The 25,222-nt window shown below is 44.3% G+C and overlaps 1 long non-coding RNA gene across 1 annotated transcript; it reads right to left on the reverse strand.

Annotated features, from left to right (window-relative positions):
- Positions 1 to 21,218: 21,218 nt before the first annotated feature.
- On the reverse strand, positions 21,219 to 24,949 carry LOC107280563 (uncharacterized). Its single transcript, XR_010741194.1, has 3 exons — positions 24,804 to 24,949; positions 22,746 to 22,801; positions 21,219 to 21,406 (listed from the first exon to the last, which is right to left on the reverse strand). It is a non-coding gene; the product is annotated as an uncharacterized lncRNA (long non-coding RNA).
- Positions 24,950 to 25,222: the final 273 nt, after the last annotated feature.

A 25,222-nucleotide genomic window follows, 5' to 3' on the forward strand; every position in this document is an offset into this window, starting at 1 on the left:
CCATTTGGCATAACCTAGGGTCAAGGAGGCTCTGATACCAACTTGTCACGCCCGGAATTTCTATCCAAAATTCCAAACGCTTACATGTGTGTGAACCCTCGTCCAGGAATCAGCCGAGGCACACAATAACAAATTGATAATAGAGTACAATTATTACTCTAATTAATAAGCGAATAAATTGTCATTACAGAGGTAGATAGTTCCTCTCAATCAATAAAGATCTAAGCAGCGGAAAGAAAAGATAAACGGCGCAGACGGCTCCACTCCACAGGCAGCTTGACCAGGGCTACACCTAATCCTCCACACCATCAGCATCATTGTAGAACTCTTCCTCTGATGAATGATTGCAAGGTGAGTATATGACATACTCAGCAAGCCACGCAGCAAATATGCAAGTGCACAGGATACCAAAGCATGGCATAATAGGGTTTCATTTGCAAAAGCAGCATTTAGCGAACATTTGAGAATTTAATAAAACGGTTAAGTAATAATTAAACAATATTAAACCAACGCTATACAACATACCCTGTTGTACAGGCCCAACCATTCTGAACAACCATCCCGGCTGCACAGTTCTATCTCCAAACCAGGAATATACCATTCCAAACCAGGAGCTAATCAAATTATTATCAATTATAGCATCTGTTATTATGATGAGAGGTGTGAAACTAATCACGAAAGACATTGTTAGACCCGCCCATAACCGCGGGCACGGCTATTCGAATAGTTTTACTCTAATCTGAGGTGTACCACTGTACCCACAAGACACAACTCCACATCATGTCACCATGTGCCTCAATACCACCACGGTACCTCGGAAAGGAGCTGTGACAATACCCCTTGCATAACACAATCCACCGCAGCGCACCATTCCTGGATCATAATCACATCCTTATAAAACAAGGCATGGACTCCCCAGCGACCCCCGTGGGCTTATCTCCGCCACTTCTCAGTCTGGTGCCCCGCAATGAACCATACTATACAAAAGTAAAGCCGTTGCCCACGCTGGCTTGTGGTTGGCACGGTTAATGTTTCACAACCGAAACTCGTGAACCGGTCCTTAATTGTCATGAGCACGACCATCAAAACCATGTGCTCACAACCCACCATTATCAGGTTTTAGTTGGCACATTAATTAATTAACCAATCACGATTGACCATCGTGAGCTATCATTAAGCCATCATTAAATAATAGTGAATCATAAGTTATCCCAATAGTGTGCTCATGTTTCTAAGCAGGGCTAAGCAATTATATCTAATATCTAGTTGAACCAATATATATAAAGCTCAACTAGTCAAGTTATAATAACCCAAGGTATCAAGGAATAAAGTAATCAAGAACAAAAGGGCTATAACAAAGAATAGGTTAATTCCACCCAATGACATTCGAAAATAGATGCAATAGTTGAATAGAAACAATAGCTTTAAATAGGATCAACATGCTCAAAGAGTTGTTTGGGATCTGTGTGACTTGCCTTGCTGGCCTTGGAACTCTTCAAACTCTTCTCCTGCGAAAACGGACTCTCCGGAAACGTCGGAATCTAAACAGAAAAGAGCAAAAACACCAAAACAGCACATAAACAAGCATGAACAGTACATGTGGATATTTTTAACATGTAGATCTCAATTTTAGAAAAATTTAGAGACTTGAACCAACTAAATCCGAGCTAAGATGAATTAGTTATGAATTTTTGAAGATTTAATCGGATTAAAACACTTATATTGATTTTAATTGAATTATGACGCAATAATGAATTATTTTTGAAAAGGAAAAAGGAATTATTGCGTCAGCGGCTAGGGTTTGCGGTGGACCGGGCGCACGGCAACGGTTCACGGGAACGGACGGCTGAGATCGATCCATCCAAAACGAACGGCCGAGATCAACCGGTCCACGGCTGGCTCACGGCGGACGGTCCCGATGACGTCAGCGGTGACGTCATCACCGGCGGCGGCTCGGGCAGCTCGGGCGCGCAAGCTCGCCGGCGAACGACGGCGCGTCGACGAGAACGGAGGGCACCAGGACGTAGAGCGCGACGCGGCAAACTCACCGGTGACCAAAACGGCGGCGGAAAAACAACGGACGGCGACGGCGTCGAGGTCGAAGCGGCGGAGAAGATCGGGTCGACGGCGGCGACGGCGCTCCGGCGGTCTACAGCGACGGCGAAGGGGCGGACGAGGACGGCGACGCGACGGCGACGACTGGAACGGCGGCGGCGCACGGCTGGAGCGACGGCGACGACGGCGGCGCGAAGTCTCACGGCGCTAGGGCTCTTCCGACGGCGAGAGGCGAAAGCAAGGGTGGCGGCGGGTAGAGGAGACACCGGGGATCCTTTTAAAGGGGCTAGGAGGCGGCGGCGGAGGCCCACGACGACCGGCGACGCGATGGAAGGTTTAGGGTTCGGAGGAGAGAGACGAATCCGATTCGAGATCGAATCCGCGAATTTCCAAAGCGATTTAGATGATGATTCCAAAAGAGAAAAGGTAGAGGAGATCCCAAGGATCATTTCCCCTCTAAAGATTTCACCGGAGAAGGAAAGACGCGGCCGAATTTGGAAGGAGACGGCGGCGCTAGGGTTTCGGGCGGCGGCGGCCGGAGGTAGACGACGACCTGACAGGCGGGCCCCACCTGTCAGCGAGCGAGGGCGCGCGCGCGGCTGCGGCGGACTGGGCCGACTTAGGCCGAGGAGAGAGAGAAGGGTTTTGGGCCGACTTTCGGCCCAAAGCCAAAAGAGACTTTTAAAAACTTTTTCCATTTAAATTATTCATGAAATGCAATTCCATTTATTAAAAATACTTCCTTAGCTCAAATAAATCCCAGAAAAATCTAGGAATTATAGAATTAAGCAAAGTATTTAATGAAATTTTATCTGGCCCCATTTTATATTGGAACTTATTAATTAAAATTAGATCTTCTCTTCTAGGCTTTTAAAATAAATTCTAATAATTCCAATTAAACAACAATTTATATATTTAGGATTTTTAGGGTGTGACAAACCTACCCCCCTTAAACAAAATCTCGTCCTCGAGATTCGGAAGAACAGGCGAACAGATGCGGATGAGCTGACTTCAATTCATCTTCTCGTTCCCAAGTTGATTCTTCTTCCGAGTGATTATTCCATTGGACTTTGCAAAAACGGATAACTCGATTTCTGGTTCTTCTCTCATCTATTTCCAAGATACGGATTGGTTTCTCAACATAAGTCAGATCCTCTTGGACTTCTATCTGTTCAAGATTAGCTTCTTCGGTAGGTACCCTTAAGCACTTTTTTAGTTGCGACACATAGAACACATTATGGACTCCTGCCAAAGATTGAGGTAACTCCAACTGATAAGCAACCTCTCCTCTTCTACTGACAATCTTATAAGGTCCCACAAAACGCGGTGCCAATTTTCCTTTGGTATGGAAACGATGAACCCCTCGAAGAGGCGTGACACGAAGGTACACATAATCTCCTTCTTCAAAACTCAAATCTCTACGACGATTGTCGGCATAACTCTTATGACGAGACTGAGCTACTCGCAATCTTTCTTGAATGATTTACGACCATACAGTGCTTCGTAAGGAGCCATCTGAAGACTAGCTTGATAACTGTTGTTGTATGAAAATTCTGCATAAGGTAGATTCTTATCCCAACTTCCACCGAAGTCTAAAGCACAAGCTCTCAACATATCTTCCAAAATTTGATTCACCCTTTCAGTTTGTCCATCTGTCTGCGGATGATAAGCAGTACTAAAGTTCAGCTTAGAACCCATCTCTTCCTGAAGCTTCTTCCAAAAATTTGAGGTAAATTGACTGCCTCGATCAGACACTATTTTCTTAGGGACGCCATGCAAACACACAATCCTTGCCATATACAATTCCGCCAACCGACTTCCGGAATAGGTTGTTTTTACTGGAATGAAATGTGCCACTTTGGTAAGTCTGTCGACTATCACCCAAATAGAGTCATGGTCCGATGACGTTCTGGGTAAACCAGTGATAAAATCCATACCGATTTCTTCCCATTTCCATTCAGGAATCTTCAAAGGCTGCAACAAACCGGCGGGTTTCTGATGTTCTGCCTTGACTCGCTGACAAACATCACATACTGCTACGTATTCTGCGATTTCACGCTTCATACTTGCCCACCAAAATCTTTCCTTGAGATCCTGGTACATTTTGGTACTACCAGGGTGAATAGAGTATAAAGTATCATGAGCTTCTTTTAGAATTGCATCTTTTAAATCTTTGTTGTCGGGGATACAGATTCTCTTACCCAACCATACAGTTCTTTGCTCATCCTCCAAGAAACTGATAGCTTTTCCTCTTCTCATATTCTTCTTGATTTCTTGAATATCAGGATCATTAATTTGGGCTTCTCTAACTTGATCAATTAGAGTGGGCTTCGCTTCTAAGGCTGCAACGAAACCTCTACTGACAATTCCCAAATTCAATCTTTCAAATTCCTTGCATAACTGCAATGGCAACTGTCGTCCTTCCGTAACATTGCAATAGCCTTTCCTGCTAAGAGCGTCTGCTACAACATTAGCTTTTCCCGGGTGATAATGAATTCCCATGTCATAATCCTTAATTAATTCCAACCATCTCCGTTGTCTCATGTTCAGATCCGGCTGAGTAAAGATATACTTTAAACTCTTGTGATCGGTATAGACCTCTGTACAAGTACCGGAAAGATAATGACGCCAAATCTTCAACGCATGAACCACTGCAGCTAACTCAAGATCATGAGTAGGGTAGTTCTTCTCATGCGGACGTAACTGACGAGATGCATAGGCAACCACCTTCCCATCTTGCATCAAAACACAACCTAACCCAAGTTTGGATGCATCGCAATACACTTGAAAACCCTTCTTTGGATCAGGTAAAATCAAAATAGGAGCTGATATCAAGCGATTCTTCAACTCTTGAAAACTCTGCTCACATTCTTCCGACCACTTGTACTTCACATCTTTCTAAAGCAGTCGTGTCATGGGCTTAGCAATCTTGGAAAAATTCTCTATAAACCTCCGATAATAACCTGCGAGGCCTAAGAAACTGCGAATCTCCGAAACTGTCTTTGGTTGCTTCCAATTGGTTACGGATTCCACATTACTAGGATCGACGGCAACTCCTCCTGCTGAGATGACGTGACCAAGGAACTTCACTTCCGACAACCAAAATTCACACTTGCTAAACTTAGCATACAGTTGATGTTCTCGTAGCTTCTCTAGTGCAAGGCGAAGATGTTCTTCATGCTCTTCTTTGGTTCGGGAGTAGATAAGAATGTCATCAATAAAGACCACCACGAACTTGTCTAGGTATTCCATAAACACCTTATTCATCAAGTTCATGAAGAAAGCGGGGGCATTGGTAAGTCCAAAAGACATAACAGTACATTCGAACAATCCATACCTAGTGGTAAAAGCTGTCTTAGGTATATCCTCCTCTTTGATTCTCAACTGGTGATACCCTGATCGAAGATCTATCTTGGAGAAAACGGTGGCACCTTTAAGCTGATCAAACAAATCATCAATTCTGGGTAGCGGATACTTATTCTTGATAGTCACATCATTTAAGGCACGATAGTCCACACACATCCTCTGGGTATGATCTTTCTTTTCCACAAAAATAACCGGAGCTCCCCACGGAGATGAACTCGGTCTGATGTATCCTTTCTGAAGCAAATCGTCTACTTGCCTCTTGACTTCTGCCAACTCATTGGCTGCCATTCGATAAGGTCTCTTATGGATCGGGGTTGTTCCTGGTACCAAATCTATTCTGAACTCTATATCACTTTTAGGCGGCATACCAGGTAAATCATCTGGGAACACATCGGGATACTCCCGGACTATAGGAATCTCTTCCAAAGTTATTTGGTTCAGTCTTGACCTTAAAGACTCCGAAGATAATGCATGAACAGTTACAACTCGACCATCATTGCTGGTGAGAGTTACTTTTCTGTTAGCACAGTCTATCACACCTTTATGTCTGGCTAACCAGTCCATCCCTAGGATAACATCAAGGTCTTTGGATTCTAACAAGATAAGATTGGCCAGAAATGATACTCCTTGAATTTCTATTCTGACAGAGGGGCTACGTTTCAAAGAGAGTGCTTGATTACTTGGGGTACTAACCATCAAAGGACGTCTAAGATCTTCTATTTCCATCCCATGATTTCCCGCAAAACTCATAGATAAGAATGAATGTGTAGCACCAGAATCAAAAAGCACTGTTGCAGGAACTGAGTTAACAAGAAACGTACCCAAAATCACATCTGGAGCATCTTGAGCTTCTGCAGCAGCGACATGATTGACACGAGCCTTTGGCGCTGGTGCGATAGAGTTGCTCTGGGCAGGGACAACCTTCACGCGTCGGGGCTTCGGACACTTGTCAGCGTAATGTCCTGGGTCTCCACAGTTGAAACACACCACGGGCTTGCTGCCTTGCTCCCTCTTGGCAGGCTGTTACTGTGTTGGAGCTGCAACAGGGCGTGGAGCTTGATTGCGGATGTTGTTGCCAGCATTGTTGTTGAAGAACTAACGCTGCGGACGAACAACAGACGAAGAACCTCCCTGTGGCATAGACTGGGGTCCTAAAGTAAGACGCGGCCTCTGATTATTCCCCTGTTGTGTCTTGAATTGAGCAATCCGACGTTTCTTTTGCTCCATGCGGTTGTACTTGTCCTCCTGGCGAATAGCCTTATCTACTAACTTCTGGAAATCAGGATAATCTCTAGTCATGAGTGGGTAAGAAAGCTCATCATTAAGTCCTTCCAAGAACTTCTCCTGGCGCTCTTCATCATTGCGCACATCTTCCGGAGCATAACGGGCCAGACGATTGAACTCGTGCAGATACTCAGTGACAGAGCGAGATCCCTGGGTGAGCGACCTGAATTCCTTCTTCTTGAGAGACACTACTCCCGAGGGAATATGCGTCTTCCGGAAAGCAGCGGTGAATTCAAGCCAAGTGATAGGTTCAGCAATATTCCTGTTCAGGCGGAAGTGATCCCACCATTCAGAGGCAGGGCCATGCAACTGATGTGATGCAAATGAGACCATCTCCTGATCGGTGCACTGAAGCAAATCCAACTTCTTTTCTATGGCATGCAGCCAATCACCAGCTTCAACAGGATTAGTGGTGCTAGAGAAAGTAGGCGGCCTCACACGAAGAAATTCTGCTAACTTGTTCTGGGGAGGTGCATGGTTATTTCCCTGGTTCTGCTGGTTCTGAAGTTGCTGCATCATCATGTTCATTAACTGAGTCTGCTGAGCAAGAACTTGGGCAAGTGTTGGGTTCCCTTCGTTGTTGTTGTTATTGGGGTTGTTGGGGCCATTCCCGTTGCTGCGAGTATTCACCATCTGGTATGGACAGGGCACAAGAAGAGAAACCGGGGGAAAACTACTTAGGACAGAGAATTACTTTATCTTTTATTGATCTTAACTAAGTTTCATTATTACAAACTGAAGACTCTCACACCACTAAACTCACCAACTTCCTAACACTCAAAAGCAAACAAACGCATGCACTTACTTCCCACCATTGATGTAAATCACACGCGAGACACACAACCAAACTTAAAACAAGCAAACTAACACAACGATCTAAGACAACGGTTAGACATGGCACTCTAGTTCTTCCGAGCATCGGAGGTCGATTGAAGGCTCGTTCGGCTCGTCTTCATCATCTTGAGTAGCTACCCACTCAATCTTGGAATGGTTGCGCTTGGATTCTTCTTCTTCATCATCACTTATGATGATGACCGGAGGATCCGCTAGGGCTGGGGTAACTTCTTTCTCCACCACACGGACCTTTGGCGCCAATTGATAGCGAGGGACAAATAGAGCTCTCTTCCTTGCGGTAAGACGAATCCTGGCCTTCTGCGGTGGTGCTTCTCCCTTCAATGCGGCTAGTTCCTTCTCCAAACGATCCACCTTGTCTTCTAGCTTGCAAATCTTACCACGATTCCGGTCTTCACGATCTTGAGCTGCTAACACAGTCTCTGCACGGGTTTCATCCATAGCCCACAGCATCTCAACCATATGCCTGGTGGTAGCATCATTCTCAATTCCTTCAGTCTCAAGGTAGCTGCCACGGTCACTTCCCTGTGGTTGACGAGGATGGTAGCGATACTCAGTGTCGGCCAACTGATCACTGTAGCGATCGCGGAGCTCTCCTATGGCAATCCTTGCCACCTCCTGACATGCATGGATATAGTTTCTTCCTCCAGCTTCGAACATCACTGAGGGGATATCTTCACTATTACTGTTCAAGGTGACTTTGACTCGGCACTTCTCTTCATGACGATCATGAGGAATCTGGGCATAAAAAGGGGCAGTCCCAAATCCTATGGCAAAGGACATCGTACGCAACTCCTGGACAAACAAGTACTCAGGCTTGTAACGCGGCATCTAAAGACAAGTGAAAGGAGGGAGTTAAGATATTTATCCAATTAATAGCACAAGTTTTTGGATTAATTTGAATAAAGTTTAGAAATTCAAAGTAAAAGGTAAGTAAATAAAGTAAACCAAACTTGCAAAATAAGTTGAAACAGTTGGAAATAAGGTCACAAATTTTGTACTTTTGAACAACAGGTTTCAAAAGAAATAAAAGAAAGTTATAAAATCAACATGCTAAATTCATTTAACTGCAGCAAGATTAAATAAAACAATATTGTAAAACTTTTGCTGGTAACTGAGCCATTAGTACAGTAATAGATGTACAGTACTAATAACACTGGAATAAATTTTGAATGAGAACCACTAAAAAAAATATTATGAAATGCATGTGCCATTAGTTTGGTTTAATTAAAAGAGAAGGGGAGGAGAACAGTTCTACTTTTCCAATATTTTTAGAGGGCTTCTATGGATAACCATTTGGCATAACCTAGGGTCAAGGGGCTCTGATACCAACTTGTCACGCCCGGAATTTCTATCCAAAATTCCAAACGCTTACATGTGTGTGAACCCTTGTCCAGGAATCAGCCGAGGCACACAATAACAAATTGATAATAGAGTACAGTTATTACTCTAATTAATAAGCGAATAAAATGTCATTACAGAGGTAGATAGTTCCTCTCAATCAATAAAGATCTAAGCAGCGGAAAATAAGATAAACGGCGCAGACGACTCCACTCCACAGGCAGCTTGACCAGGGCTACACCTAATCCTCCACACCATCAGCTTCACTGTAGAACTCTTCCTCTGATGAATGATTGCAAGGTGAGTATATGACATACTCAGCAAGCCACGCAGCAAATATGCAAGTGCACAGGATAACAAAGGATGGCATAATAGGGTTTCATTTTGCAAAAGCAGCATTTAGCAAACATTTGAGAATTTAATGAGACAGTTAAGTAATAATTAAACAATATTAAATCAACGCTATACAACATACCCTGTTGTATAGGCCCAACCATTCTGGACAACCATCCCGGCTGCACAGTTCTATCTCCAAACCAGGAATATACCATTCCAAACCAGGAGATAATCAAATTATTACCAATTAAAGCACCTTTTATTAAGATGAGAAGTGTGAGACTAATCACGAAAGACATTGTTAGACCCGAACATAACCGCGGGCACGGCTATTCGAATAGTTTTACTCTGATCAGAGGTGTACCACTGTACCCACAAGACACAACCCCACATCATGTCACCATGTGCCTCAATACCACCACGGTACCTCGGAAAGGAGTTGTGACAATACCCCTTGCACAACACAATCCATTGCAGCGCACCTTTCCTGGATCATAATCACCCCCTTATAAACAAGGCATGGACTCCCCAGCGACCCCCGTGGGCTTATCTCCGCCACTTCTCAGTCTGGTGCTCCGCAATGAACCATGCTATACAAAAGATAAAGCCGTTGCCCACGCTGGCTTGTGGTTGGCACGGTTAATGTTTCACAACCGAAACTCGTGAACCGGTCCTTAATTGTCATGAGCACGACTCTCAAAACCATGTGCTCACAACCCACCATTATTAGGTTTTAGTTAGCACATTAATTAATTAACCAATCACGATTAACCATCGTGAACTATCATTAAGCCATCATTAAGTAATAAGGAGTCATAAGTTATCCCAACAATGTGCTAATGTTTCTAAGCAAGGTTAAGCAATTATATCTAATATCTAGTTGAACCAATATAAATAAAGCTCAACTAGTCAAATTATAATAACCCAAGGTATCAAGGAATAAAGTAATCAAGAACAAAAGGGCTATAACAAAGAATAGGTTAATTCCACCCAATGACATTCGAAAATAAATGCAATAGTTGAATAGAAACAATAGCTTTAAATAGGATCAACATGCTCAAAGGGTTGTTTGGGATCTGGGTGACTTGCCTTGCTGGCCTTGGAACTCTTCAAACTCTTCTGCTGCGAAAACGGACTCTCCGGAAACGACGGAATCTAATCAGAAAGAAGCAAAATCACCAAAACAGCACATAAACAAGCATGAACAGTACATGTGGATATTTTTAACATGTAGATCTCAATTTTAGAAAAATTTTAATTGAATTATGACGCAATAATGAATTATTTTTGAAAAGGAAAAGAGGATTTATTGTGTCAGCGGCTAGGGTTTCGGTGGACCGGGCGCACGGCGGCGGTTCACGCGAACGGACGGCCGAGATCGACTTGATCCAAAATGGACGGCCGAGATCCATCGGTCCACGACCGGCCCACAGCGAAAAGTCCCGATGACGTCAGCGGCGACGTCATCTCCGGCGGCGGCTTGGACGGCTCGGACGGCGCACGCTCGCCGGCGAACGGCGACGCTTTGGCACGAACGGAGGACACCAACGGGTAGAGCGCGACGCGGCGAACTCACCGATGACCAAAACGTCGGCGGAAGACCAACGGATGGCGACGACGTCGAGGAAAAGGCGGCGGAGAAGATCGGGTCGACGGTGGCGACGGTGCTCCGGCGATCTTCGGCGGCGGCGAAGGGGCGGACGAGGACGGCGACGACTTGGCGATCCCGACGGTGGCCTTCCCGAGCGACGACGACGACCGAAACGGCGGCGGCGCACGGCTGGAGCGACGGCGGCTACAGCGGTGCTAGGGCACATGGCGCTAGAGCTCTACCGGCGACGAGAGGCGAAGGCGAGGGTGGCGACGGGTAGAGGAGAGCTCGGGGATCCTTTTAAAGGGGCTAGGAGGCGGCGACGAAGGCCCACGGCGACCGGCGACGAGAAGGAAAGATCGGGCTCAGAGAGAGAAAAGCCGATCCTATTCGACCTCGAATCCAACGATTTCCAAACCGATTTAGCCGATGTTTCCAAAGGAGAAAAGGTAGAGGAGATCCCGAAGATTGTTTCCCCTCTATCAATTCGGCCGGAAACGGAAAGAATCGATCGAATTTGGAAGGGAACGGCGGCGGCGCGGCTCTAGGGTTTCGGGCGGCGGCGGCGCGACGAAGACGACGACTCCGACAGGCGGGACCCACCTGTCAGCGAAGAGAGAGAGGGAAGGGTTTTGGGCCGACTTTCGGCCCAAAGCCAAAAGAGACTTTTAAAAACTTTTTTTCAATTTAAATTATTTCTTAAATGCAATTCCATTTATTAAAAATACTTCCTTAGCTCAAATAAATCCCAGAAAAATCTAGGAATTATAGAATTAAGCAAAGTATTTAATGAAATTTTATCTGGCCCCATTTTATATTGGAATTTATTAATTAAAATTAGATCTTCTCTTCTAGGCTTTTTAAAATAAATTCTAATAATTCTAATTAAACAACAATTTATATATTTTTGGATTTTTAGGATGTGACACCGGCTGCCGCTAGCCGCCGCTAGGCTCGCCGCCGCACCGCGCCGTCACCGCCGTCGGGTTCGCGTGGCCGAGATCCACCCCGTCCACCCTCCTTCGTCGAGGTTCGCCGCCGGAGTGCCATTCCCACTGTGCGACGGTGAGAGTCGCCATGTCCGCCGCCTTCGGCCGGCGTTCCCACCTTCTATGGCCCCTCTCTCCCTCTCTAATCTTTTCCTTTTCGTTCTTTAGGTCGTCCCGGTCCCCGTCCGCCGCGTGTCGACCTCCCTCCGTCGCTCCTCGTCGCCGGTCGTCGCAATCCCCTCCGGTGAGGACTCCCTCCCCTTTCCTTTCCTTCCCCGATTCCCCGTGCGCCGCCGCCACCCGCGCTCGCCGTCGCCTTCGGTCGCCGTCGCCGCCGGGGCGCCGTCCGCTGTCGCCGCCCGCGCCACCGCTTGCCGTCGCCGGTGGACGTGCGCGTGCCGCCACCCTTGCCATGGCCGGCCGGCCGGCTTTGTGCCGAGCCGAGCCGAGCCAGGCCGCCGCCGCACCGTCCGAACGGCCCCGGGCCGATCCGGGCCGTCGATCCCGTGGACCGGCGGTGGACCACCCGCGTGGTCCCGGTCCACGGTAGACCGACCCCCCCGTGCGCCGCTGCCGTGTGGGCCCCTCTTGCCGGCGCCGCACCCCCTCCCCCTTGATGACGGCAGCCCTGGGGTTTATTGCGCAATAAATGATTTAAGGACTTTTTGTTATAGCAATAAACACAGTGAATCTTCTAAAATTCATAACTAATTCATCCGAGCTCCGTTTAAGCCCATTCAAGTCTCAGTAAATCAAGAAAAATGTGTAGAATCCATTAAAAATGGTTTTGTTCCCTGTTTCAGTAGTCTTATAGCCTGTTTGCAATGTTTGCCTTGTATGTCGCTAGATTCCGGTTCTTCCGACGCTCCGGTGTACTTCGAAATAGTCGCCGAGGTTCCTCCAGCATCAGAGCAAGGCAAGTCATGCTTGTCACTTGAACTTGTTGATCCTATATTGCAAATGCTCTATTGTTTTTCTTCAAATATTGCATTGTTTTATAATGTTACTATGGGGTGATTACCTATTGTCATAGCATGCTATTGTTGTACCATGTCCCTTTGTCAGCTTGGGGTTATAACATGACTAGAGATTGGACTAGGGATTGCTTAGCCATGCTTAGTTCAACTAGGGCACAATGGGGAAAATCCTATTAAGGCTTAGGCTGTTGATTCTAATGGTATTGTTGGATTAGTGCCACCGCTTTGGTGTTGGTTAATTAAAATAAATCACATGGTGGGCTGTGGGTGCATGGTTTTGCTGGTCGCACCCATGACAATTAAGGACCGGTTCGCGGGATGCCCTGGAAGAACTTATCGTACTTACCACAAGCCAGCGTGGGCAACGGCCGGGCTTGTAGTGTAGCTTTCCTCTAGTCGACGCATCCAGGCAAGGGTGGGCGTGATGGAGCGGGGCGGGCCCTGCGATGGCCTCTGTCGCTTCCGGATTCACCTAGGCACGAGAGGGGACTGCCCGTTGCCCGCTGGGGACGGGGGTGAAACCTAAGGTGTGGTGTGCTTGGCTAGAGGGGGTTATGCGAAGGGTCCTGTCACGGCCTCTTTCCGGTATGTCGTGGTGGCATGTCGGCGCACGGAAATGTGTCGTGGGGCTGTGTCTTGTGGGTACAGTTGTACACCTCTGATCAGAGTAAAACTATTCGAATAGCCGAGCCCGCGGTTATGGGCGGTCAACCAGATTCACCGTGATTAGTCTCACCCTAGTGTAATCTTTTGAATTTGGATAGTTTAGGTGGATGGTTGGGCCTGTTGCAACGTGGGATAGCGTTGGACAGTGGATAGTTAATATTAATTAATTATTACAACTGTTTAAATCTTTCAACTTCTATTTATAAATGCTCGCTTTATGCAAATGAACCACTCTAGCTCTTCTTTGATAATTCCCTGCATCATACCCCTATTCCGGTATGACTTGCTGAGTACAGTGGGTAGTACTCAGTCTTGCTCTATTTTTCCCAACCCCAGAGTACGAGTTTGTGTCAGATGGAGGTTTCTCCGAGGAGTAGGCTTCGTCCGTGCCGTCGAGGATGCCTGTGGAGTGGTGTTCCCGCTGCAGTTCTAGTCAAGGCTTAGCTCCTGTTGTCTTTCGTTTTTTCCGCTGCATTTATGTAAGACTTTTATGATGTTTGTAAGACGTGGATCTGAATGTCAACATTATCGTTTGTGTACCCCGGCCGGTCCTGGACAGGGATTTTAATGCACATTCTGCTTGGAATTCTATTCGGGAATTTCTGGGCGTGACATAATACTTTCTTGTTGTAATGCCGAGCAACTCGCTCCTTATCCCTAGTAACCTTTGCAAGGGCTCGTAACCGTGATTGAACCAGATCTTCCCTTTCATCGGCCATAAGGTTATAATACTCATCGGCTGTTAAAGTATTTTGCAACTCCGTTCTCCTTGAGCCGATTCTAACTTCCCATGGCAAAACGGCCTCATGGCCATAAACAGGCTTATAAGGAGGGATGTGAATCGATCCATGACAATGCTTCAGCTAACACAGTATGCCATTGCCGAGGATAATCAGAAATCTTTCTCTTAATCAATTTGATCAAGCTCTTGTTAGATGCCTCGGCCTACCCATTAGCTTGTGCATAATACGGTGAAGAATTCAACAATTTGATTCCCATGCTATCGGCAAACTGAACAAACTCATTGGACACGAAAATTGAACCTTAATTGGTCGTAATGATTTGAGGGATACCAAATCGATAGATTATATGCTCATGAACAAACTATATAGAATCCCCAGAATCAACTTTCTTCAAAGGAATCGCCTCTACCCACTTGGTGAAATAATCGGTTGCCACCATGATAAACTTATGTCCCTTACTCGATGGTGGATTAATCATACCGATCATATCGATTCCCCAACCTCTAAACGGCCATGGTTTAATGATAGGATTCATAGCCGACGCCGGTGCTCGCTGAATTGCCCCAAATTTCTTACAATCTTAACATCCTTTGTAATACCTGAAACAATCTTCCAGAATTGTCGGCCAAAAATACACTGCACGCCGAAGCAACCACTTTATCTTATGAGCCGATTGATGAGTACCACAAATCCCTTCATGAACTTCGCTGATTGCAATCTTAGCCTGATCGGCACTCAAACACCTAAGCAAGACCCTGTCAATCGTCCGATAATAGAGTTCATCATCCAACAAAGTATACTTCAACGCTTCATATCTCAATTTCAGAGAAGCCGATTGAAATGGATTCTGCAAATATTGATGTACATCATATCTCCAATCATCGGCTGTTATCGAGGCAACCTCAACCTCAACATCTTTGATCATCGGCTTATACCCTGATGCCCCTTGGGCCAAATCATTAGCTTCACTGTTTTGTTCCCGAGATACATACTTCAAAGTAACCAGTCGAAATTCCTTCATTAGTTCTCGCACTTCTCATTATAAATCATCAATGTATCATTCTTGCACTCATATTCCCCTGCCAATTGACTGATTACTAGTAAAGAATCCCCCATAATTTCAATAGCATCGGCTTCAACTTCTTTGAGTAACTGCAATCCTTTGAGAACTGCCTCATACTCAGCTTGATTATTAGTCGCATAAGGTTTAATAGTATAAGCAAACTCAAAACCTGCCCCCCGAGGGGAAATTATAACCAAACCGATGCCACAACCATGAGTACACACTGATCCATCAAAGAACAAAGTCCATGGTACTATCTCAACCGAGCCGATTGAATCATCACGATGTTCTACAATAAAATCGGCTACAGCTTGCCCTTTGATCGCCTTCGGTGACTTATACCGAAGATCAAACTCAGTTAAGGAAAATATCCACTTTCCAACGCTTCCTTTCAAAATTGGAGCCAATAACATATACTTGACCACATCGGCCTTGCATATGACAGTGAACTCATTGGATAATAGATAATGCCTCAACCTTTTATATGAAAAATATAAGCAGAAGCACAACTTCTCCACAGGGGAATATCTAGTCTCTGCATCCAAGAGCCGACGACTTAAATAGAATACAACTCTTTCTTTTCCTTCAAGCTCCTGAATCAAGACTGAGCCGATTAACTTCTCACCGGCTGACACATATAATCTAAAAGGTATTCCTTTCTGTGGAAGAATCAAAACTGGAGGAGAGCCGAGATATTCCTTAATACTATCGAAAGCTTTTTGCTGCTCTGCCCCCCAAGTAAACTGTTGATCGGCTTTCAATCTTAACAATGGCGTAAAAGGCTCTAACCTGCCAGACAAATTAGAAATAAACCTTCTAACAAAATTTATCTTGCCGATCGTTTCTTGCAATTATGTCTTGTTCTCCGGAGGTTGAATCTTCTTGATCGCATTAACACTCCTCTGAGTTACCTCAATCCCCCTCTCATGAACAAGAAATCCCAAAAACTGGCCAGCCGATACACCAAAAGCACACTTTGTCGGGTTCATCTTTAGGCCATATTTCCTGGTTCTCTCAAAAACCTTTCTCAAATCGGCTCTGTGGTCTCCTATTTCTTTAGACTTAACAACCACATCATCAATATTGACTTCAACCAACCAGCCGATCAAATCATGATATATATAATTCATAGCTCTTTGGTACGTAGCTCCAGCACTCTTTAAGCCGAAAGTCATTACAACCCACTCAAACAAGTCGATTGCACCAGGATACCTAAAGCCGTCTTGTGGATATCTTCTTCAACCATAAAGATTTGATTGTATCCTGCATTACCATCCATAAAACTCAAAATCTTGTGTCCCGAGGCAGCATCAACCAGCTGATCGGCTACTGGCATTGGATATTCGTCTTTCGGGGTAGCTTTATTCAAGTTTCGGAAATCAATGCACACCCTGACCTTACCGTTCTTTTTTATCACAGGAACTATAGTAGAAACCCACTCAGCATCTCGGCAAGCACGAATAAAACCAGCATCAGACAATCGTTTAATCTCAGCCTTGACAGGTTCAAGCATATCGGCTTTGCATCTCCTTGGAGGCTGTTGGTGTGGCCTAACCCCTGGTTTGATAGGTAGCCGATGTTCAACAATCGATCGGCTAAGTCCTGGCATCTCATAATACTCCCAAGCGAAGCAATCTCTGAATTCTTTCAATAACTCTATCAACTTGGTTCTAAACTCTGCAGATAAATTCTTACTAATAAATGTCGGCCTTGGTCGATCACATGGACCTATATCAATTTCTTCCAAATCATCAGCCGACATAAAACCCTGTTCTTGCTTGTCATCGAGATCATCTACTGTGTCCTTGGTGTAGACGTTTGAACCCTCCACGACGCCCTCAAAATAATTGCTTGGGTTCTCCATATTCAACTGGCTATATATTAGAATCGGACACTTTTAGAATATCTCCATCCCAAACTTTCCCGGACAAACAATCAAGACAATCCATCTCCCAAAGAGCCAAATCGGCACTGGCAATATTTACTGACCTGTCGGCTGGCACAATTTCAATCTTGTCACCTTGCCATTGAATTAAGCATTGATGCATGGTTGAAGGAATACAACAATTGGCATGAATCCAATCCCTTCCAAGCAACAAGCTGTAAGAACCCTTCAAATCGATGACAAAGAACGATGTAGGGATGGTTTTGTTGCCGACTGTCAACTCCACATTCAGAATTCCTTTAGTCTCTAATGGATTGCCACTGAAGTCCTTGAGCACCAGGTTCGTCTTGATGCGATCTTCAGTATTTCTGCCCAATTTCCTAAATGTAGCTTAAGGCATCAAATTCACTGCAGCCCCACAATCGACCATCATCTTGGACATCGGCTTCTTATTGACGTAACCATTTATATAGAGTGGTTTAAGATGCCGATTCTCTGTCCCTTCCGGTTTCTCGAAGACTGCTTGTTCTGGCGACAAAAACAACTTAGCCGATTCCTCCTCAACCTCATCGACATCAGCTTGCTTGACCCCCAAACTTAGCAGGCAACGTGAAAACCATGTTAACCGATGCAGTCACAACGCTTTTCCCTTTGGCCAATCTCTTTGCTTCATCGGCCGCAGCCTCATCGGCTATAGGAGCTTGTTTCTTAACGCGCCACTCCTGCTTTGGCTTTGTTCTCTTTAGCCGATGATTGATTTCCTGTTCAACCTCCTGAAAACGTTCCCGGTTTCTCAATCTTTTGACCCTTCTCTTCTGATTCTTAGTAAAGATACCAGAAGGACACCATTGAGTTTTCCTGTTTTCATTGTCCTCTTGACCGTAATCTTGATTTACAGGACCCAATCTTTGATGAACAGGAACCCTTGTCTGCCCTGGCCGATTGCCTCTATTATACGATCGGCTTGAACTTTTTGCAGTATTGCCGCATCCAGGACAGTCTTCAATAGATGGCAGCCTCATACCCTCATTCCAACAAAATCTAAAGAACTCACGACCCCAATGAGGATCAAAACCGTCATCATCTTCCTCATAATGCTTCTCCTGCTGTTTGTCATACTTCCTTTGGTACTTATTGATGAACTTAGTCGAATTTACTTGAAAACCTCTTGTACGACCTCCATCGGCTGTTCGGCTAGCTGTATGCACTATATTGACAGGAAAAGGAGTGCCATCAACCTTCATCGGCCTCTTAGAATCACAAAATTTAATTTTGCCTCCTTCGATAGCCGCTTGGATCTGTTGCCTGAAGACCTTGCAATCATTAGTAGTATGAAACCCAGAATTATGCCACTTGCAATACCTTTTCTTGCCCAATTCTTCAACTGACGGAATTGTGTGACTAGCAGGAAGTTGAATCTGCTTCTCTCGTAGTAAAAAGTCAAAAATCTTGTCAACCTTGGTGATGTCAAAGTCATACCTCTCCTCTTTTCTAGAATTCTTCACCCATTGGCATGGTACAACCTTTTTGCTCCTTACCCATTCGGCTGTGGCTATTTCAAAATCATCATCCTCATCATCCGATCCACACATATAAGGACAGATATGATTAACCTTTCTAGAATTCCTCCTAGCTTCAGCAAACCTCTGCTCATGCAAAGTTACCTTTTGTGTAAGATGCGACAAGCTTTCAAAGTCCTCAGATGAGAATTTCTCCCTGATTGGAGCAATCATACCCTGAAAAGCCAAATCGGCTAACAGAGCATCAGTCAAACTTAAGCTGTAGCACTTATTCCTCATCTCTCTGAACATCTAAATATAATCGTGCACAGGCTCATCATGTCTTTGCTTGATTGCTGTCAAATCGGACAACTTCATCTCATGTACCCCACTATAGAAGTAGCTGTGAAAATGCTTCTCCAGATCGGCCCAACTGTTAATCGATCCATACAGTAAAGAAGAAAACCAAGTAAAAGCCGATCCAGACAAAGACAACCAGAACTACCTAACCCTCAAGGCATCCACAGCCGATGCTTCACCACACTGAGCTAAAAATCGGCTAACATGCTCAAAAGTTGATGTGCTATCTTGCCCTAAGAACTTTAAAAAATCTGGAACTTTAAACCGGTTAGGGAGAGGAACTCTCTCAAACTATTCAGGATACGGCTGTCGGTATAAATTTCCAGCATCTTTCGGCCTAAGCCCAAATTGCTCCTTCATGACATCCGCAATCAAATCGGCCCATGGTTGTTGCTGAGGCGTTCCTTGAGACTGCTGTGACATGGGCTCAAATTGGTTGTATTGAGGAACAAACTGGGGTTGAGCTGATCCCGCCTGTTGCTATTGAACTTGCGGTGACGGCGGCTGATACTTATAATTCAAATTGCCCCCTTGTAATTTTGAAAATCCGGCTGAATATTGCGCACCAAATGTTCAGGAATAACTTAAGGAATCACTGTGCTATATGGTTGTACGTGATGAACCAAGTGCTCCAGGACAACTTGATTTGCACTATGTTGCACAGGCTGACCACCAGGTATCGCAAACCCAGCCGATGCATTCACTAAGCCTTGCTGCTGAACCGGCTGAACAACTTGTTGCCTTAATGGCATCTATTGAATCGGCTGCAAAACCTGCCGTCTCTGTGGCGTCTGCTGAATTGGTTGCACAACCTGTTGGACTGGGGGTGTTTGTTGAATCGGCTGCACAACCTGCTGCCTTGGCGGTGTTTGCTGAATCGGCTGTTGCTGGGTTGGATCAATGGTATGTTGAGGAGGTAAGAACATAGATGCAACCTTGTCTTGGGTTAGCCGATTCACATTCCGTCCACTGTGCTATGATTGTTCTCTCACCAACAATCGAGGATTAACCAATTGGCCTGGAACCGAAGGTGGTGCAGCAGGCAGGAGCTGGTAATGGTGCCATCGGCTTAGCCGATGGTGCATTAATGGCCGACTGGACAACTGGTTGATTATCGGTGATTAGTGGCTGATAATTCGGGAACACCCCTCCTGGTAAGTAGACTGGTCCTGTAGCTTGATACTTGGCCATTGAACCATCAACCATTGACTTCACCATGTTTGCTAAAGTATTGGTTAATATTCCAGATTGATTGATCAAAGCATGCTGTACAGCATAGTCAACCTGATCTTGGAAGTTGTTGAACTGCAACTGTGTTGCATTGCCGTCTTGATTAGGGCCTTTACCTTGAACTCCCTGGGCACCATCACCTTGAACTCCTTGAACTCCCTGAGAGTTGTCACCTTGATTTCCATGAGAATCATCTCAGCACCTTTGTTGCTCGGTTGAGCCGAGCCATCTGGAGCTTGTTTCACTCCTCCATCCTTGGAAGAACCGGTCCCGGGGACATCAGCCACTTCTCTTACCTTGTACTTTTGCACCATTGTCCCCTTGCGGGTCTGCATAAATGAGTTTAAGAACTGGTTCCGTGCTTGCTGCATCATCGCTTCAAAATCTTTCTTTTGATCGGGTGTCAGCTTGTCTGGAGTAATGTTCACGATGTTGCCTTCATTAACCTCGTATTGGTCTAACTGCTGGATCTTCACTTTAACAGAACCTGGGCTAGCCAAGGACGGTGATGTCGGCGGCTTGTCGTCCATGAGAAAAGACTTCTGACTTCTAATCGGTCCCACTGGGCGTGCCAAAAGCGTGTTGATATAAAACACGAGGCCTAGGAGATCTGCTTAACTCCAGTGCAAGTCCAAAACTTGCTGTCGTAGGCTCTCCGGACCTTCCATTATAATTGAGAGATGAAATGTATAATTCAAGTCATCAAACAAGTATAATGAAATATCCGACGCCTCGAGAGAGGAATATTGGAGACATTGCCGGGCCTTTAGCCTGCCAGTCAACTTCAGCCTGAGATGTGCCCGTCAAACCACTCGAAGGCGGTGACCAGATGTGTTACACATTCAGGAGACTTGACAAAAATGGCTAAAGATCTACAACATCTCAAATATTCTTAACTCATACTCATGTGAATCTAGTTCCCAGGATGTGCACTAGATTCACACTTTCATCTCAAGCATGATTATACATAGCAAACACAAATAAGATGAAAGCGATTATAAACTACATCTACTTTAGTTACATTGGCCAACTGGCCAAATAAATATATAGAACAGCGGAAGCTTGTCTACCCAATCCACAAGCACACCGACTAGGGGTTTACCCCATTAAGCTCAAGTCCTAGAAGAAGCAGTCGAATACCCGCATTACTCAAAGACTAAATCTAAAACCTGCAAGCAAAAGGTTAATTCAATAGCAAGAGTCAGTACATTATTAGAAATAATGTACTGGCAAGCACCAAGACAAGCCTAAGACCCTACTTGCAAGGCATATAATCAAGGAAGGCATAATATGGTTCTTTTTAGCATAAAGCAAGTTTTATTTGCATAAAACATTTCTAAATCAGGCTTACTTTCAAATAAAATTTCAGCAAGCTAGTATTTGACATATTGGGCATCAAGGTAGGCATTAATCATGTATAAATATTCACCTCATTGCCATCCATGGCAGCAAGGAGATCATTCTCAAATCTCATCACAATTTGAAGGTAAATTTCATCATTTAGAAGAATAAACACAAGTCTATACTCAATACATATCCACACGCTGCTCATGACCGCGAGCACGGCTAATCGATTAGTTTTAACTCTGCAGAGTTTGTACACTTACCCACATGATGCGAAATAATAATCATGCAAAAGCATGGCACGCGATACATAAGTACCCGATTTATTACCCGCAACAAAGCTTTTCCAAAATTCATGATTTAGCCTTACACCAGCACGATACGTGTTCCTCCATCCTAGTCATACTGGAAATATGACCTAGAACCGTTAAGTGGCGGGCCCACGCCTTGAACTTAACGCCGTGGTGGCGGACACAACGGGAACCCACCCACGTGGCACAATACCGTTGTATTGGACAGACTTAGTCACCTAAACTACCACGTCGGGGTAAATAGGAAGTTCCTCTGAGTTATCCGAACTCATACACACCGGCCTACCAGAATATAAGGCTAAACCATAAATAATTTACTAAGCTTGGGCTATCCCATACTAGCACATGTGGTTGTACTGTATACGAAATGAACTGACATTGAGTGAAGTCCTTAGGTCGGTTTGGGCGCACTCTCCCCCTATCGGTACACAACTAATCACCATATGTGCACCACTTGAGGCCCAAACCTAAAATCCATGTTTTCCACCATTTTATTTATCAAAATCACAAGTATTAAAGTTCTGTCCAGATTAATTAAAAATCAATTTTCATGTTTGAAATGAGCCCATAATGACAAGGAAGACCATTCTAAGCATGGCTAAGCTTTATAGTAACCTAGTGTCACCAAAACTCATATATAAAGTGGTATAGCCATATTGTTCCTAAGGTTAGGAATGAGGAATATGGATATATGTGGAGTTAAGGTGATAATGCAAATAATAGGAGTTTATCTAACAAGTTTAACAAAATTTTAATTTATTAGTGTACAATCGACATGCAAGATTTGCAAACATTTTCAATAACCTCCAAAAGATAGGTTCAAAGTGATCAAAGAGAGGGAGGTGGGACTTGCCTTGAATCAGGAAAATGTCAGCACCTAAATCACTTCTTCACCGATTAAGCAATCATCTATACAAAGTACACGTTATGCAATTAAACACCGAAATATGCGAAAAATCCAAAATGTTCTAAAATGCATGATTTGTGCACAGAGAATAGGTACTGGTATAAAATGAATTTAGGTGAAAGAATTTCTATTTTATCTCATTTTATTTGGGAGTTATGAATTTTAGAAGTTTCGTCGGTATAGTGTAGGATTTACTTAGTTACTATTGTGAAATGCTGTTGTAAGGTGATTCTTATTAAGTTTATGTTTGCTGGGGTGAAGATATTTGTTTTCTAAGACTAACACATTTGGTTTCATAATTTTTAGAGTTAATATGAATTATTTATATATTTTACAAGTTTTAACGTGTTCTAGGTATATAGTCCCTATGTGTACATGGCTTTGGAGATTTAGGTCCAGAACTTGCTCTAACTTGCTAGTGTTGTATAAAATGAGTATTTTAGTTAACTAATCTAATCTTAGTTTATAAAATTTTAGTGTTCAAATTACTTTACTTCACATTTTATAAGCTAGGGGATGTTCTATGTTAGAAACTTAAGATATCAATCTGGAGATTATTATATGAGTTAAGGATACTAAGTTTTGGTGGAAGGGGATGGATCTATGCCTTCACTGGTTCAACAAGTTTTATTTGGATTTATTTGGAGCTACCATGCATATATATACTTTTTCATATGTATTGTTTAACCACTACTATGTGTTTAGTACCTATTCTACCAAATTAAGGTTCAGAGCCATGATCTGTAAGAGGGTGCTATAATTCACTCTACTAGGTTGAAGTATATTACTTGCTGGTTCTATAGAAAATTTGGTTCACTTCATTTAGACTATAGATGAATTTTCTACAAATGTTACAATTTAAGGTATGCTCCATGTTGCTTATTCCTTACTTAAATACTTAGGGGTTTTCATTATACTGTAAGTATGTCTTTTTATTTTATAACATTGAAGTGCACAACCCTATGATTCTACTGAATTTGGGTTTACTCAAAAAGGATCTAAGATGAATTTTATATAAACTTCTAAAGTTCAGCTTATGTAAAACTAGTCATTTTAAAGGTAATAGTTTTAGAGGCATTCGATGTATAGTATGTATACTATTTCATTTTTCTTTATAGGAGAACATAAGTTGGTGGATCCGTAGAAACTGAGTTTGTTCCAAAATGAGTTGAAATGAATTTTGTATGCATTTTATAAGTTTGTGCATGCTTTATGTGTGATTTAACTTGGATAAATTTTAGAGGCTAAATTTGTACTGTGAGTGCAAGTTTTTATTCCATAACACTAAAGTTCACAATTTGGTGAGTTCACAGAAATTTGTATCATCTTAAAATGAGCTATATTTAATTTTATATGGATTTTACAAGTTTTAGGTACTTTCCTTTTATAATTTCAGATTTTTGTTTCCAAGGGGTCCACTGCCAGTGAAAGATCAATATACAAAAAGATCCCTGAGGTTTCTAAGAATCAACCCGCAGACCTAGCCTCATATGTCAGTGAGTTGAAAAGTTGCACATTAAACCTTATAGTTGTTTAAATTCTCACGCACAGAGGCAGAACAGCCATGGCTGAGCTCGATCTCGAGCTCACCGGCGACAAACGATGGCTCGTTTGGGGGTGCAACCAAAATACAAAATGAAGATCATGTTATTTCGATTCCATTCCTCTACTTTTCTCGGTCAGTGGACATCGGAGTAACGCCGGCGGCGAGTCCGAAAGGAGGATGTTTTCGGGTGGTGATGCATGTACTTCTACAATCATGTATTGGTTAATTGGGTGCATGCATGTATGTTCTATAGGCTGAAGGGTGCTCACCAAGATGGTAGACATGGCTGGGGTAGCTAGGTTTATGACGGCGGCTCGTGTAACGGCTCGGCGGCGGCAAGAACCTCCGAATGAACGGCGATGGCTCAATCAGCTCCAAGAACTATCATGCATGTGTGTCCATGAGGTTAGAGAGGCCCCAGAGATGCTACTGATGCATGGAATTGGGTTGGTACTCACCGGAGGGGGTGGATTCGGCAACGGCGATGGTGACCAGAGGTGGAGAAGACGGTGGACGATCTCCACACTCGTAGCACCATCCTTCGAGATTCTTGAGGGGAAATGGAGAGGAGGTCGAGGCGAAGACGCTGGCGCGACAGCTTGGCCCGGCTTGGTCCAGATAAGCGGGAACGGCGATGATGTCACTGCGGCGGTGCACAGAGCGCGCTCTAGAGCGACCATGACATGGCGGCGTTCCCGCTGCTGTAGAAGATGAAATGGAATGGGATCAAAACCAAAGTTGTTCGTCATGGTGAGATGAGAATGGAACGAGTATGAGTTAGAGATGAAGAGAGCTCGACGACGGTTGGCGATGTCCCTCTTCTTGGCGGCCGGCAACGAAAGAGAGGTGGAGAGGGAGAGCTGGAGCTTCCTCCCTC

Source organism: Oryza sativa, chromosome 4 (genome assembly GCF_034140825.1).
Source record: "Oryza sativa Japonica Group chromosome 4, ASM3414082v1".
Classification (NCBI taxonomy): Eukaryota; Viridiplantae; Streptophyta; class Magnoliopsida; order Poales; family Poaceae; genus Oryza; species Oryza sativa.